Source organism: Amborella trichopoda, chromosome 9, assembly GCF_054954075.1.
Source record: "Amborella trichopoda isolate Santa Cruz 75 chromosome 9, AtrichopodaSantaCruz75HAP2 v2.0, whole genome shotgun sequence".
Classification (NCBI taxonomy): domain Eukaryota; kingdom Viridiplantae; phylum Streptophyta; class Magnoliopsida; order Amborellales; family Amborellaceae; genus Amborella; species Amborella trichopoda.
This window is the reverse complement of record NC_142344.1, coordinates 35421030-35439577: the sequence shown is the minus strand read 5'-3', so window position 1 is coordinate 35439577 and position 18548 is coordinate 35421030. Positions and strand designations below refer to the sequence as shown.

At 41.9% G+C, this 18548-nt stretch overlaps 1 pseudogene; it reads right to left on the bottom strand.

Annotated features, from left to right (window-relative positions):
- Positions 1–493: 493 nt before the first annotated feature.
- LOC148780509 (protein FAR1-RELATED SEQUENCE 5 pseudogene) lies at positions 494–2495 on the bottom strand (annotated as a pseudogene).
- Between the last annotated feature and the right edge of the window lie 16053 nt (positions 2496–18548).

Here is an 18548-nt window from a genome sequence, read left to right as displayed (position 1 = left end):
CTCATCCGTCAGACTTTGGTGACCCGCTAATGAGCCCCTGCATGGACTGTGGGTCATGAGAAACACTGAGTCGGTTCGAAAAGGCAAGTGTGGTTTGTAGTCCACAGTTGAAGGTGGAGTGCCCTATGATTGCAGATTAAATTCTTTAACCATTGAAAATGATGAATATAAGGAACGAATCAGCTTAAGAACCTTTTGTTTTGCATTCTTCAGTATTCAGTGTACCTCTTAGCATTGGGAAATTCCTTTTATCATCACTGCTACCTTTACACATGGCACATTTTCTATCATTATTTTGTGGCTTCTCCAAGAAGGATTTTAACCAATGCTTAGGAGGCTTCCCTTTTGTCTTCATAGGTAGGGGGTCGAGCACTCTCTGATTTTCTATTAAATTCCCTTCTTCACTTAAATTGACATTTAATTGCAAAAGATGAGGATCTTCTGGGTTGCTTTGTTGATGTGTTTTATCGATATTTTATTTGAAAATTGTAAATCACTTGAAGCCCTCATCAAGAACATACATTGCTTCCTTAAATGTTTCCTTATACATAGCTCCATTCTCTACAGAGTTTATTGTCTTTCTACACAATTCATTGTATCGTACAGTCAAGGATTCATGCAAATCAACTTGCATTGTATAGCCATGTTCATCTATTACGCACCCTTCCTTGGTATTTTTTGTCCATCGCTTCAAGATGTAACAAGGTGGTATTTCATTTTTTTTTTTCATTCTAAGAACAATTAAAATGTGTCTACAAAGTAATGCAGCGAACTCAAACAATTGGCAACTACAAGTTGTTTTGATTTCAAGTACAGTTAATGTTCATCATATTTTGAGACCTTAAATACAATGTTTACCCCACCATTCTCAAATTTTATTATAACATATTCAATACTGCGACACAATTCCTCTTTGAAATTTCTCAAACACTGCTTTGGTATAAATGCATGCTGCTTCTTTCTCCATTGGAAAATAAGTCTTCAAAACCCGATGTTTGTGAATAGATTCAAAATTCGCATATCTCTCCTTTTTATACCGACTATCTAATGCAAGTCCATAATTCTCAACAAATTCTTTTAAAGTGCTTTTTGCATTTACATTGCCATCAAAAAATGAGTTCATAATCTCACTCCATTGGGTTGTAGACATCTCTGCAAACAAGGTATTGCGCATGAAGGCCGGGACCCATTGCTCACTAATGCCATACATTCTTATAAGCCATTCATTCTCTCCTAAATTGTAGTGATCAATGATTGTTTGCCAATACGATTCAAACTCCTGTATTGTCTTAGAATTGGATGCATTTGTGAAAATCATCACTAAATTTTTTTCCATGTTCCATATACACATGAGACAACTTCTCTAGTACTTCCTTTAAAATGTGCCATAAGCAAAAGCGATGACGAGTCTTTGGAAATACTCGTCTGATGGCTGCTCCCATCACAAGATCTTGATCAATGATTATTGAAGTTGGATGATGGTCAGACATTGCTTGAAGCCATGTCTTAAATAGCTAAACAAATAACTCTTTACTTTCATCAACTATTAAAGCACAACCAAATAACACAGATTGATTATCGTGGTTTACTCCTATAAATGGCGCAAAAGGCATTCGATTCTTGTTTGTCAAATAGGTTCTGTCAAACACAACAACATCCCGAAAAAATTGATAGTTCATCCTTAAGCATCAGCCCAAACGATTCTAATCAAATGCCCATTCTCATCCACTCGAATCGCATTAAAAATGTAGGATTCTCATATTACATATTTCTAAAGTATTCAAGTACAAGTTGAACATCTCTTTTTTCAAGTCATGTGAGTTTGACAATGACCACCAATGAATGCAAGATTCTCACTTCCACCCACTTCTTGGCTAAGGATAGACATTATAAGGCGTGGACGTAATTCTGCACTGGTATCTGTGTCTATAGTATGTTGTGTTATGTTGATCAGCTTCTTATGTGATCGCAGATATTGAACTTCTCCAGGCTTTGTTAGCAAATGGTCGTGATCTTTCACAAACTTCCTAATAACCCATTTTCCAATGTCAATTTTATTCACCGCCATCATTGCTATACACGCTTCTCGAGTAATTGCACGTGATATTTTAACTCTATTCTCATTGTCCATATATTTCTTCTATCGGAATCTTTGTTTTGAACAAACAAATCTTCTAGCATTAGCAATTTCATCACCCATATAATAAAGTGTGCTGGCACACATACTGAAACCTACCTGCCTAACATATTCATTATAGAACTCCTTCGCAGATTCTTCAGATTCAGACTCCATGCCTTCAAATGGTTCAAACTTCAAATTTTCATTAGATTCAATTACAACTTTTACCATAGAAATTTCTATCATTCTAGCATCACCATTGAAATAATGAGAAGTTGTTGTCAAATCTTCAATTATACACTCATCCTCACCTACAATAGGAGTAATGTCTCAAGAATCCCTCCCACCATAACTCACAACATCATTGATGAGGGCATGAGTTTGATCTTTGTCAATATCCATAACAATATGTATGCAATAATTACCTGCAGCAAACATCATTGGAGGCAAAAAAAAAACCATTCAATTTTCATTCATGCATATAAAAAAATGTATATGCTAGTTTTGACCCATGAGTTCAACATATAACATAATAACATAATTGAAGTAAAATACCTCTTATGGAATGCTAATGAAAAAGCAAAACAAAACCATAGCCCACAATCATTTCATCGCAATATGAAGACCAATATGCCACAACCACACTTTGTATATGCAAAGAATTATTTACCCACATAAAAGTATGAATCTAATGCCAAACAAATCGCAAGTTGCACTCTAACAATGTGGGGAACCATGATTTTTTATTATCTATTTTGAAAAAATATTTTTTATTTCACCAAAGAAAAACCATTGAAAATTGATTTATGCAAATCTCCATTTTACAGAAAATGATTACATTGAAAAAACATCAATGGTGGGTTAAGGAGAATCAGAGAATCATAAAACCCCATTAAAAAAATAGATAACAAAAAAAAAAACCACGGAGTAGCAGAGACACAGAAAGTGAGCAAGTGAGTAAGAGAGAGAGCTGAGAGAGGGGGAACCCAAAAGATTGGAAGATTACTGTGAAATCAACCCCAAGAGACCATTTAAAACAAAAACATTTATGGTAATATTTAGAAATTCAAATTATCCAGAGATAGATAGATATATGTATATATATAGAGAGAGAGCAAACCACTAAAATTCAAAATCCAAAATGCCCAAAAATAGACAGGAGAGAGAGCAAACCACTAATAGTAATTTTGTAACAAAGATAAATGAAGAGATGAACCAATAATAACCTTATCTACAAATGTGAGAGCTATACATAAATATATATCGTTAGAGAGAGAGAGAGAGCAAAACACAAATTGCAACAAGAAAAATTCTGACAGAGATACATCGAGAGAGAGAGAGAGAAACCAGAAATTGAAATATTTAAAACTGTAATAGGGATAGATAGAGAGAGAGTGAGAGTCATACCGGTGACTTAGTAATCCCTAAACTTCGCTTCTTCACAGCAGGAACTATACTATTCTTCTTAGTGTAGCTCAAACCTAGAGGCAGAGGGTTGAACTTTAAGCTAATCTTCTCCTTCTCAAGCCCTACTCCTAGCTTTGGACCTTCAACCTCCTCTTTACCATCGTCATACAGCATGAGCGAACCCCAAAAGGAGCGAATGAGTTTGAGCCATCCTCTCTCAGAGAAAACCTCCCAATTTTCTGCCCGTTCTGGCCTGAAAAGTGCCCGAAATAAAGCGAGAAAGAGGGAGATCGAGAGATCTGGTGCTTTCAATGTTCCCAATTTCAATTGAAATTTGATAGGCTTTTTAAATGGATATTTAGATATAATCCCATCCATTGGATTTGATTTCATCTAATGGATAATATTTTACCAACATACAGTTGCATCATACTATAATACAATAATTGCATGAAGTCACTCCCCTAAGTCCAAATTTTAAGGGCTGAGGAACAGGGGCCATTCAGATCAAAATGTGATAGTATTGCCCCAAGGGATCAATGTTGGATAATATTGGCTTAATAGAATTCAAAACATAGCCCCATATAACAAATATGAGTTTAGTAAGGGTTTTAATGGAAAAGTAAGGTAAAAGGAACCAACTATGTTGGTTTTGTTTTATTTTATTTTATTTTATTGAATTTGTTTTCCATTTCTATCTGACTTATGATTAAGACATGATTGATTCTCAAGTTGATATGGTTGTCAATTATATTTTAATTAATAAATTGAGATTTGCTCTTAAATCCAATGAATTCATTTAGAAAAATAACTATATATCCCCTTCGTATTGGAGTTTCATAATGCTCTTTGATCCAACAAATTCATGTAAATGTAAGACAGCTCGATATGATATTTTCAAGCAAAAACAAAAGCTTTGCATATGCAATGCACTAACTACATCCTTTAAAAAAAATAAAAAATTAATTACCGTTCTTTTTCAAGGAAAATAATTACCCTTAGTAGTTGAAAATCAATATAAAAGTTGGACTATTTTATCATTATAACTTAGAACAAAAAAAAGAAAGAAAGCAAGAACCAAGTTTTAGAAATGAGTGATGAAGAGACAGTGCAATTACAGATCAATCGCTTCTATCTAAATGCCATCGGGACGGGGTGTTTTTTAAATATTTGTAAAAATAAGGGCCCAATTTTTAATTTTTAATTTTTAATTTTTTTCACTTAAAATGTGTTTTAAAAGGGAATAAATAAATTTACAAGGAAAAAGGAAGAGCCATATGAAGAGAGGGACACGTGGCCGTCGAAAGATAACGCTTGGCTTTTCTCTCTCTACAAGTGTCTCTCTGAATTTCCTCTAAGTAGCTATATATGGCAAAGAGTTTGGAGAGGCTTAGTTAAATTACTCCCTCTCTCTCTCTCTCTAAAATATTGTTATCTCTTAAGCTTACTTATGAGCTGGGTGCAGGGATGTGCCTCTCATCGCTGTGGGAGTCCTGGCATGTCACGAGATAAATTATAGTGCCATGTTGCCTCTTACAATACACAACAAGCTTGTGTTCCCTCTTATGCAATATGTTCATGGGAAACTCATTCTCGACAAGTTTCTCTCTCTAGAAAGGCTACATAACTAGGTCTGAAAATCTCTACGAATTTGGTGAGTTTGTTCCATGATTTTAATATATCTTGTATCTTAAATATTAATTAAAGTTGGGGAAAAGTTTGCATGAGCAAGAAGTAAATTATAGGACATCATTTTTAGTTCTTTGGAATAATTTATATTGGGTTTTGATGAGTATATGCTTGTTGGAAACTACCTTAGGGTTGCTCGAATGAGGTTTTGCAATCTCGAGTACAGAGACATAGTTGTTTCTTCTAGTTGCAGGAAGCTCCGAAAGAGTGGGAAGAAGGTGGTCAGGCTACGTCTGACGAGCTCGAAGAGATAAACTTAGGGGAAGAGGCCGACCTAAGGCCAACTTTTATCTCCTCAAAAATGTCCCCAGAAGAGAAAGAAAGCTATATTTCCCTCTATCGAGGAAACCGGGACGTCTTCACCTGCCATTATCATGAGATGCCCGGTCTAGACCCTCAAATCGTTGTCCATCGTCTCGATATTGACCCGTCCATCAAACCTATGAAGCAAAATTTGAGAAGGTTTAAACACGACCTCGAGATGCAGATCGATACTGAGGTGAACAAGCTCAGGAAGGCTGGATTCATACATGAAGTCAAATACCCCAGATGGCTGGCAAATATCGTCCCAGTCAAGAAGAAAAATGGCCAAATCAGTGTATGTATTGACTTTCGCAACCTGAACACTGCCTAGACGACTTCCCCCTACCGTTCACTGAGATGCTTGTCGATTCCATGGCTCATTGCCAGATCTTCTCCTTCATGGATGGATATTCTGGTTATAATCATATCAAGATGGCACCAGAGGATGAAGAGGCCACTGCATTCTTAACCCCAAAGGGTGTCTTTTGAAACACTATGATGTCTTTTGGGTTGAGGAATGCCGGCGCCACATACCAGCGATCCATGACAACCATATTCAAGGACATGATGCACAAGGAGGTTGAGTGCTATGTGGATGACTTAGTGATAAAGTCTGAAGCAAAAGACGCTCACATGGAGGACCTTAAAAAGGTATTTGAGCGGCTGCAGCATCACTAACTCAAGATGAACCCCTTGAAATGCGCCTTCGGCGTACGCGCAGGAAATTTTTTAGGGTTCATCGTGAGTTATCGTGGGCTGGAAATCGCCAGTCAAAATCAAGGAGATTTAGGACATGCCATCTCCTACAACCCTGTGTGACCTTCGATCTCTCCATGGGCAGCTAGCCTACATTCGAAGGTTCATCTCGAACCTCTCGAGACGATGCAGGCCCTTTTCATACCTCCAAAGAAGGACACTCCCTTTATATGGGATGAGGCATGCCAAGCTGCATTTGACGATATCAGGCAGTACTTGTTGAATCATCCAGTACTCTCTACGCCGATATTAGGAAGGCCTCACATCGTATATGTGACTACTCTTGATGAGTCACTCAGGGCACTCCTCGCACAGAACAATGATGGGGGAAAAGAAACAACGCTCTATTATCTCAGCCGCAGGATGCAGGGAGCCGAGAAGAATTACCCTCCCATCGAAAAGATGTGCCTAGCCTTGATCTTTGCAGTACAGAAGCTCTAACATTACTGGTTGGGTCATGAGGTCAAGCTAATCTCAAAGGAGGACCCGGTCAAGTTCCTTATGACCCGGCCATGCATGTTAGGATGCTTGGCCATGTAGGCATTATTGCTAATGGAGTTCGACATCACGTATGTACCACAGAGGGCTGTCAAAGGTCAAGCCTTAACAGACTTTCTTGTGGCTCACCCAGTCCCTTCAGGATCCCCCCTATAAAGTGACCTCCCGATGGTGGAATGATTCCTCTATCCTTCTCACTTGTAGAGGCATCTTCTCATAATTAAGCTAAATATCAAGCCCTCATAATTGGATTGGAAATCACCCAAGAGCTAAACCTAGAGCAACTGAACATATTCGGTGACTTTGAGCTAGTCATCTGGCAGTTTAAAGGGATTTATAACGTAAGAAAGGATACTCTCAAGCCTTATCACGACACGGCCAAATCTTATATGGCCCAGTTTGACAATTTCTCCCTAAGTCATATCCCTAGAAGGCTAAACCCGCAGGCCGATGCACTCTCAAAGCTTGGCGCTACCATTCAATTGTCTTCATCAGGGCCCACACCTGTTTGGGTAGCAGAATGGAGACATGTCGACTTGAGAACTGAAGTTGATGCAGATGAGGAGATATATGTCTTCCCCGAATGCCCGCCTTATCCATTCGGAGCACTCCTTGCAGCCAAGGATGTTATTAAGGCAGAGCAGGAAATGTCCCAAGGTAAAGAATCCAAGGCTGAGAAGTAGGAGCCTGGATTCTTCAACCCAATATGTGCAGGGGTAGAACAAGTGGAAGACTGGAGGGAACCTATCATGAACTTCATAAAGCACGGAAGGTTGCTTAAGGATCGGGCGAAATGCAATGGTATACGACGGATGTCTACCAAGTACACCATTCTCGATGGGGATGTTCTCTTTCGTTGATCATTTGATGGAATTCTCCTCAAATGTGTCAATACACAAGAAGCCACTAAAGTACTGGAAGAAGTGCAATCAGGTATCTGCAAGCTGCAACAGTCCGGCCCTAAGCTCTATAAACGCATACGCAGACTTGGCTATTATTGGCCTTCAATGGTGGCTGACGCCCAAAACTACGCTAAAAGATGCCAGGTATGCCAAATGCACTCAAGCCTCATTCATCAGCCCCCAAAGCCTCTCCATCCTATAGTGACATCATGGCCCTTTTTCCAGTGGGGTATGGATATTGTAGGACCCATCTTTTTACCTCGGGTCATGTCTTCATCTAGCAGTGACGGATTACTTCTCCAAGTGGGTTGAAGTGGTCCCGCTCAAGCAGGTTCCAGGGGCCACTGTGGTCAACTTCGTGCGTCACCACATCATATACCGGTTCGGGGTTCCAGACCGAATAATCTTTGATAATGGCCCTTAATTCAGAAGCCATCACGTCGATTGCTTAGTTAACCAGTTCAATTTTGAGTGGAGGTACTAGACCATGTACCATCCTCGAGCTAATGGTTTAGCTGAGGCATTCAATAAAATCCTGTACGGGGTGCTCCGAAAGTCGGTCTTGAAGTCAAAGAAGAATTGGCATGAGAGGCTGCCTGAAGCTCTGTGGGCCTATCGCACCACCACCCGGAATGCTATAAACTCCACTCCTTATTCCCTGGTTTATGGAGGTGAGGAAGTTTTATCCCTCGAGGTTCAAATACCCTCTCTCTGTGTCGCTACACATCAGGGACTGACTGAAGATGAGAGGGTCAAGCTCCGTTATCAGGAGTTGGATGCTCTTGATGAAAAGAGGCAAGAGGCCCAGCAAAACCTCGAGCTCAATTAGAGGGGAATGAAGAGAGCCTTTGACAAATCTATCAAGGTTCGCTCATTCGCTCGTGGGGATCTAGTCTTAGCATTAAAGAGACCGATTGTCATGCATGGATACCGCAAAGGAAAGTTCGAACCTAAGTGGGAAGGTCGCTTCATAATAAAAAAGGTCACACCAAACGGGGCTTATATACTGGAAAACTTTGATGGAGAAGAGGTAATGCCCCCTATCAATGGGTGACACCTAAAGAAGTATTATCCCTGATGTTCTCTCAAAATGCAGTGCATGCTGCAAAAAAGAAAGAAATAGAAAAGAAAAATAGCAACCCAACTCAAAAGAAATTCATTTCTTTTATTGCAAAAACCCATTATCAAGGAGGTTACAGATATAGTATCAACAGTTGCCCTTGCTTTAGAGAAAAAAAAGGGTGTTCATGCAGAAGTGTTAGTCTTGTTTCCAAGGAGGACCAACAATTTTCGAGTCAACTTCAATTCATCTGACAAAGTACAACTGGTTTCCAAGAGAGGGAAGAAATACTTTGATGGAGTCTATTAGACATACAAAGCGGACTTCCCGGGCAAGGAGCTGGCCCATGATGGATTCCCTTCCTCCAAAACACCATGGACTTCACTACTGTGCTGGAGAACTTGGCCTCCAACATACCACAGTGACTGGACGTCCTCACTTTCCATCACTCTTGGCCCCCACGAGACATCGCCGTCCACGGTCATCAATGCACTCAATCTGGTTCCTACCGTCCCCAATTCTTAGGAGGGATTAACCTTCACGCCTCTTCGGTTTCCCCAACTATTGCCCTTGGTGACGGTCAACCTTCTCATGACCTTTCTCCTCCCCCGCAATCCTTAGGGTTTCACCGAAGACACTTCTCTGTCCGCTGGGAACCCCCGTCTGTCCCTGTTCTTTCCCCTATTGGCGTTTCCTCTCCTCGCTGGGAACTCACTCCTACTCGTCGTGGAACCCTTCCTTGTCTATTCCCTCTCTTCCACCGATGACCGAAGCTAACAGAAAGCCATCAGAATTCCTGCAGAACATCCACTGTGACCCTGCGGGTTTCCCTTCTCCCTTCTTCGCACTCCTCTATTTGCCGAAAAAATCGCAGAGTTTCAAATAGAGCCACTACTACTTCTCCTTCTTCTCTCCTGATAACCAGAAGGCCATTAGGATCTCTTGGCCTCTCTGCAACCTTCCCGACAACCACAAAATGACCGGAAGATCACTGGAATTCTGACAAAGTACCACTTCGACTCTTGCAGTCTTGCCAAAGTCTTGGTGAAGCCCTGAGAAGCTCCATGTTCCCTGCTCAGAAGGTCTTAACACTCTTAAAAAACGACCGTAGGCACGTTGAAGGTTCGCGACTTGCTCAAGTTAGTCGAAAATCTCCTGAAGGCTTGTATACTGCGCGTTTTGGCTGGGAAACACTTGCCAGAAGTCTCTTGACAGAAGCTGCATCTCTCTCTCTCTAAAAACCTTCTTCACTGTTTTACCTTTCAGTAAAACAGTAAAATGGTGTTTTTCCCCTTTTATACTCAGCAGTGCCACAAAGTGCCCCCCACAAGTTTGAAATGACGCTCTAATCCTTGCTTCTAGGTGGCGATAGGTCCAGGCTGGGGGGGGTCGAGCCCGAGGCCCGAATGTGAGTCACTGCCACCTGTGCCTCATGAACCTACTGCCATCTGTTGCTATCGTTGGACCTTATCGCTGCGCGCTTCACACAGAGGTTATTGCAGTGCGCTTCACCATAAGCTATTGCTGCGCGCTTCACCAAAAGCTATCGTCGCGCGCTTCACAAAGGGCTATCGTCGTGCACTTCATCAAGGGGCTATCACTGTGCGCTTCGCCAAGAAGCTAATACCACGCGCTTCACAAAATGTTATCGTCGCGCGTCTCACAAAAGGCTTAAATGCCGTGCACCACACCATTTACATTTCCTATGCTAGCGTTGTGCGCATGCTACAGCACTATCGACTGTGAATTTTTCCCACTTTCCCCAGATCATGACCTATCATCCCCATAAGCAAGCCACCACTTTCCACCCCCAGGGAGTTCATTCCTTGCACCACAGTTCTCACTTCTCAGGTAATCAAGTCTCGAGCTACGGCTCTATTCCCGTGGAGTCACATTCCCTTGCCACCACAATGGTCTAGGTGCACGACCCTAAACTGCATGATCCAAACTATATGACCTTAAATTATAACAGAGGTCTAGTCATACGACCTTAAACTGCACAGTCCTCATTGCACGACTCTAAACTTCATAACCACGGTCCAGCTGTTGACCTTAAACTGTAGTGCACATCCTGACTGCATGATGTTAAAAGGCTTAGCACTATGGTCCAAACTATATGACCTTAAACTGCAGCGGAGGTCTAGTTACATGACCTTAAACTGCATGGTCTTAGTTGCAGGACTTTAAACTGCATAGCCATGGTCCAAGTGACAAGACCTTAAAACTGTAACGCACGTCCTTGTCGTAAGACGTTAAAACGATGCGACAAATAGTCCATGTGCATGACTTTAATATGTGAAATGGACGCACCTCCCTCATCCCCAGTAGAAGCCACATCCGTATAACGGCCCATCATCCCCAGTGGAGTTAGGGTGATTCTTATCTCTCCAATCCCCAGTAGGGTTGAACCTGTGCTTCAACTTGTCATTCTTAGCGGAGTTACATGCATATTATTGCTCATTATCCCTGAGACGTCATGCTTACGCCTTCAATCCCCTCGGGTTAGTCGCGCACCAAGCCTTCCTATCCCCAGGAGTTGGGTTACTTTCCCATGAGCTATGGAGTTCCATCTTTCACTTTAGAAAGCTATACTTGTCCCCTAATCCTTAGTGAAGTCTGCTTCTCTATCTAAACCTCCTGCTGGTTTTAACCATTTTTCTCCCCAAGGGAGTCAAATTTCTATCCATGGACCTATTCCCCATGGAACTTCACCTACATGGCAACCCACCTAAAGCAGTCTAGTTGCACGACCCTAAACTGCATGGTCCAAACTATATGACCTTAAACTGTAGTGGAGGTCTAGTTGCACAACCTTAAACTTCACAGTCCTCGTTGCATGACTTTAAATGACATAACCATGGTCCAAGCTATATGACCTTAAACCATAGTGCACGCCCTGGCCGCATGACGATAAACTGCTTTGCTTAGGCCCAGGAGGCATGACCTTAAATACACCCCCACACATGCGCACACGCCTTTTACGTGCATCTTCCTGCACGCCTTCCCTAACTGACCCATTCGTGTGTGTGCACCACCTTCATTGCTTCCCCGAGTGAGTCTATTCACTTCATTACTACCATCCATCATTCCCTAGTGAGTTTCACCCATGCTCACAAAACGGTGAACCATTCCACCTTCCATACGCGCCGTCAGCTAGTGGGTCACTACTATTCACCCACCATACATACATCATCCATCTTTCATCGGTAACTTCATGCCATCTCCCCAGAGTGAGTCAAAACCACAACCATACTCACTCCATGGCCTCCACAGACTGTCATTCATCACCATTATGGTCCAGCTATATGACCCTAAACTATATTGCAAGTCCCGGTCGCATGACAATAAAAGGCTTCGCACAGGTCTTGAAGGCATGACCTTAAACACACCTTCACAAAAAAAAGAAAAGAAAAAATAATGGGCATGGTGTATACCTGGACAAGGGAGCGCCATGAGTAAAAATGACGGACAGGTATGGTCACGAAACCATGAGTAAAAGAGTTCCGTAAAAACAAAAACTCAGGCATGGTGAAAACCCTAAAAAGGGCACCGTGAGCAAAAACGGATGAAAATGGTAGAGATGACCGCAAGGTCATGGGTAAAAGAGCCCAAAAATAAATGAGGTTGGTGAAAACCGTCCTAACGGCGCCATTTCCCCAGTCCAGGTGAAAACCCGCAAAGGGCGCTTGGACCAACAAAAAGCAGGTTGACGCAGTTTCACAGTCTCTGCCGGCACCCAATTGCCAAACAGGCGTAATTCTGGTTAATGAGGTCCACACAAAATCCTCGACTATCAGCACCCAATCACAACACAAAATGGGTCACCCGGGAGTGAGACTCTCATAAGATCTCCCACACTTCAACACCAAAAACAAAACGAGTCCCTGAGAGTGCGAGCGATGAACAATAAATCCCTCAAAAACAAAAACGAGTCCCTAAGGGTGAGGGCAATGAACAATAAATCCCTCAAAATGCTAAAGAAGCTCACAAAGGTAAGAAAATGACAAAGCTAGGGAAGAACCTGCTAGAGACTTCAGGGTGATGCCCCACCATGAGGCCGCCTCGCCAAAATCCCCCCTAGCTGACAGGCCCAGACCTTTGGGACAGGCCAACCAAAAAGCCCCCAACTGGACCCCGCAGGATGGAGCCCACAGAGGTACCCTGATTTTCAAAAGCAAACCTGGTGTAGCAACAAACAATGCCGACCAAAGGCTCATAACACTTGGCCGTCAGATAGGCCTGATTCTGGCCAATGAGGTCCACACAAAAGCCTCAGCGGTCAGAATCTCAAATAGTCCCTTGAGGGTGAGGACTTCGATAGATCCCTCAAAAGTCTCTTTTCCCCCTAAAGTCTCCACGGATGGACCTGTACATTGCATCCAAACGTCTGAGCATCGTAGTTACAACATTACGTGGATCTCCTCAGCGTTCACGTGGTCCTATGGCTAAGAAGAAAAAAGAAATAAAGCCAGAGCAAATTTTTCGAATGTTGTCCTTCTCGCTTCTCTTGAAGCACAAAATTCGGTGGGGCATGCTGTTTGAAGATATTTTTCAGCACCATGGGTCTCGATGCGAAATACAAAAGAGAAGCCGGTCAATAACAAACAGTGGAAATTTCAATAGTCTCAAAATGACCCTAGAACTAGGTAAAACCTTCATAAAGACTCCAAAAAGTCTTATGCCAAGTTTCGTCGCATTCCGACATGTCTAAGGCAGTGAAGACTGAGAAACACTTACGGCAGAATCAACCTCTAGCACCCTGAAATGAACCCATATAACTAGAACCCTACTTTTGATGCTTCAAAGAGTTATGAGACCACCATCATTGGATCTATCACGGGTGAAAACCCCCAGGGGTCAAATTTCAGTTTAAACGAACACTCCAAGAAGACGTTAGGGGTAAAAGATCAAAATTAGAGGAGCCAGACACTATTCCTGTACAGCCACCCTGCAAGTAATCACCATTAAAGGGGTAGTCACAAATAGTGACTTGCGACGCTCATATCTCACTCGTTCAAGGTCAAATCATGTCCAAATTTTGTGCCCATATTTGTGTCGTCAAGACGAGCGTTTTGATTATGTGGCACTCCCCGTGGTGACACCCAAGCGTGAAGAAAAGCTAGAGAGAAGTTGCCCATCCGTGAAAGAAGTTGTAGAAAAATCAGCAGTGACACGCCCAGCTCGAGCAGCCAAATCACAGCGCTCGTGAAATCGATGGGAAACCAGTTACATCACATGCATAAGGTCCATGGCTATCAATGGTCTGAACTCCACACATGATAAACGGTCAGATTGCGCACAGAATTCTAGATTCTAGCCAAAACTCAAAAGTTGTGAAATCTTCGTCTTGACACAAAATCGAGCTGCATTTGTTGCCACGCGACCATGATGGCATACTTAGCATGATCCAGCTAAAAAATCATGAAAAAACATCAAGGAATGAGCACACCATATATCCGAAGCGTGAAAGATTCATCTAAATTTCAAGTCACATGATCGTGGCTTAAAAACAAGATCCATGCCTCGAAGTTGTTATCAAATCGATCATCATGCCGAGTCCTACAAGAAAATAATTATCTTTGGATAAACGGACACCAGAGCAACCTCAGATCATCCATGAAAGATCATACACGTTTTAGGGCAACAGCAGGAACTGTTATGAAATTTCCACAATTTTAAAGAAGGGGCAAATCAGTCATTTTGCACCATATTTTCCTATTTTATTTAATTCAGTTAAATATTAATTTTCATCAATTAAGTTTAATTTTGATCAATCCACCCATGTATAAGCAAAACTCTACATATATCACGTACTCCCATTGTACACAGGACCAAACTTTTGCTTAATAAAATCTCCATATTTTCTCATTGTTGGGTCACGACTTGAGAGAGAGAGAAAGGAGAGAGAAAATTTTGGGACGGTTAAGGTAAATCTTTTTCTCTCTCTTCTCTTTTTTCCTCTCTTCTTCTCTCTTCTTTCTTCTTCTTCGTCTGAGCTTTTCTCAGAGGCTATGTGCGGCAGTGGCAATGTCGCGCATGCCTCTTTCTTTCTTTCTTTGTCTTCTCCTGTGGTTTCACAGATCGTGCATGGCGATGGTGGCGTCATGCCGAGCTTTTTTCTCCCTCTCTTCGTTCGTCTCTGTCTCTCAGCGATGAGTGCAGATGGCGATGCCGATTGACGCCTGCAGGGGTCTCACCATGTTGCACCCCTATCGCAGACGACGATGCCTATCGTCGCCCACGAAGGGTTGTGGCAATACCTATTGCCGTCTGCAGGCTTCTCTCGCACCATCTGCTTATCGCAGACGGCGATGCCTATCACCGCCCGAGAAGGGTCGCGGCGATGCCTATCGCCGTCCGCGAGCTTCCTTCATGTGCTCGATGTCTATTGTTGTCCACAAGCTTCCTTTCGTACGCTCGGTGCCTATCGCCTTCTGCAGGTTTCTCTTGCGTCCCACGTCCATCGCCATGTGCTGCATAAGAAAATATCGTCGCACGCTTCACAAGAGGCTATCGCCCCGCGCTTCACAAAATGCCATCGCCTCCCGCAAAGGGATGTGCTGCCTTCTCGTGTTGCCAATGGTGATGCCAAGTGTCATCTGTAGTTCACTACTCACCCTCCAGCCGTGAGCAGCAGCGTCCAGCGCCGTTCAAGGGCCGCGACACTATTACTCCACAGCTGTGGGTGGCGATGCCTAACGCTGTCGGGAACCCATCTCATCGCAGTCTCGCACCTTTTCTTCATTCTCTTCTCTTCTCACTTGACTGAGGGTAGGCTTAGTCTAGCACTGCCACAGCGGTCTGGCCATCGAGCAATATTGCCGTTGTGCTGATCTTAAGTATCATGCTCGTCTTGTTGCCACACCAAATTAGGACAATCATATTGGCCTTAGTTTTGAGTAATATTGTCATCGTGCTGGTCCTGAGTACCATGCTCATCTTATTACCACTCCGATTCAATCACTGTCCAGCTATCATGCTAGTCTCGTCCCTTCATCAAATTCTATTCTCTTTTCTACCTTTATTTGAACCTTCCACTTTGTCACCCTAACTTCACCATATGAATGTGCATTACCTTAAGACAAGGGTGGGTCCTTCGACCCATTTATCTTGCAAGTTAACCATGATAATGTTGTATAGAAAACAAGGAGATTGCTGGTCAAGGGAGGCGATTCTGAATCAACTGAAGCAACTAGGGGGCTTTCCGTCATGATCTAAGAGGGTGCCCATGCGAGTCAACCGAAGTAAGTCATGGACCCAAGTGAGGTTTATCCCTGCCTCACATATCAAATTCCTCTCTCACTAATTAGGCACCTGCCCTTGTTCCACGAACAAGGTTCTCGAGAGAGCCATCTCAATCTCAGGTCTTCCGGACCCATGACGTGTCACCTGATCACCTAGAGCCGGGTAGGCGAGATAGAGGCATCCGACCATATATCTGTTAGTCTTTTGAGATTTATATTATATCAATAGGAAGCTTCCTATTTTGTGGGGATTCCTAGCTATATATATGAGATGAAAGTACAAAAAATGTGTGTGCCCAATATAGTTCACTATATGGGAATGATGGTTCCTCTAAGGAGAGAGGGAGGTAGAACCTCCTGTGTATAAGATGTGATTTCCTTCTAGAGAAGAGAGCTTCCTTTAGACAAAAACATTGTGATTGTGCCTCGTTTAGACTCCCAAAGATTGAGAGGCTTGTCTCTTGTAGAGAAGCAGTTCCCATGGAGATTTTGGATTGTTTCCCTTTTTAATGAGATAAAGTCTCGTTTTCTCTCAAAGTTGTTCTCTTCCTAGAAAGTGACTTAGCTAGGGAATAGAGATGAGAGATCGGCAGTGGTGCCGTTTGGGAGAAGAGGTTTAAAGAGGTTTGCTCGACTTGATTCCTAATTATATATATGGGATGAAAGTGTAGAGAATTTGTGTGCTCAATTTTGGGTCACCATATGGGAATGGTGGTTCCGCTAGAGAGATGGAGGTAGAGCCTCTTGTGCATAAGATGTGATTTCCTCCTAGAGAAGAGAGCTTCCTTTGGACAGAAACATTGTGATGGTGTCTCTCTCGAAGATTGAGAGATTTGTTTCTTGTAGAGAAGCGGTTCTCATAGACATTTTGGGTTGTTCCCCTTTTTAGTAAGAGAGAAAGTCAATTTCTCGTTGCTCTTGCGTATCTATCTAGTATTGTCGATATTGCTAGAAGTAAAGAGTAGCAAGGGAGAGTGATTGAAAAGGGTTTGCTCGACTTGTGTTTTTTGTCGAGGTTTGTTCTAAAATATTTTATGTAACTTTCAATGGTATAGTGGATTTCTGTTTACTGTGCCCATGGATGTAGCCATTTTAGGGTGAACCACGTAAATATTTGTGTTCTTGTGGTATATGTTTCATACTTTATTTGTCAAATATTGACCCATCGGGTTTATTGCTTCCACACACAATAAGTGGAGCACAATAACTCGTATCAGAGCCATGGTTTGGGTTATGGGTAAGGCAATAAAGGTTCGAATGCAAATTTTGAAGTGGAGAAATTTAATGGCAAACATTACTTTTCAGCAAGAATGATGAAGGAATTTATTTGGGAAAAGATGTTGTATCCATAAAGCTATTTAATGGATGCTGGCATGGTGAGCAGTTAATGATTTCAAGGTGGAGATTATTGGATTTGGTGCTCTCCAAAATCACCCGCATAAAGAAATCCCATATTTTATGGGATTGATTGAAATTTTCCCATATTTTGTGAGATTGAGATATTCTCATATAATTTGTGGGATTGATATTGATAAGGATCCTAAAAGAAATAAATATCCAATAAGATTAGGGCTCTTGGATGGACATATTTGTTGGTCTTTTGAGATATATGTTATATTAATAGAAAGTTTCCTATTTTGTGTGGATTCGTAATTATATATACGGGATGAAAGTGCAGAGAATTTGTGTGCCCAATTTGGATAACCATATGGGAATAGTGGTTCTTCTAGAGAGAGGGAGGTAGAGCCTCATGTGCATAAGATGCGATTTCCTCCTAAAGAAGAGAGCTTCTTTTGGACAGAAACATTGTGATGGTGCTTTTTTTTTACTCTCGAAGATTGAGAGACTTGTTTCTTGTAGAGAAGCGATTCCCATAGAGATTTTGGGTTGTTCCCCTTTTCAGTAAGAGAGAAAGTCAGTTTCTCATTGCTTTCATGTCTTTATCTGTTATTGTCGATATTACCAGAAGTAAAGAGAAGGAAGGGAGAGTGGTTGAAAAGGGTTTGCTCGACTTGGGTTTTTTGTCGAGGTTTGTTCCAAAATTTTTTATGTAACTTTCATTGGTATAGTAGATTTCTATTTACCGTGCCAGTGGATGTAGCCCTTTTGGGGTGAACCACGTAAATATTTGTGCTCTTATAATATCATCAAGTTTATTGCTTTCGTGCACAACAAGTGGTATCAGAGCCGGGTTTTGGGTTATTGGTAAGGCAATAAAAGTTTCGAATGCAAAGTTCGAGGTGGAGAAATTTGATAGTAAACATTATTTTGTAGCAAGAATGATGAAGGAATTTATTTGGCAAAAGATGAAGAGTCCATAAAGATATATAATGGATATTGGTACGGCGAGTAGGTGATTTTGATATCAAGGTGGAGATAGTTTGATTTGGTGCTATCCAAAATCACCCACATAAAGAAATTCCCATATTTTGTGGGATTGGGAAATTCTTATATTTTGTGGGATTGAGATATTCCCATATTTTGTGGGATTGAGATAATCTCATATTTTGTGGGATCGATTAAGATTAACACATATTATATGGGATTGAGATATTCCCATATTTTATAGG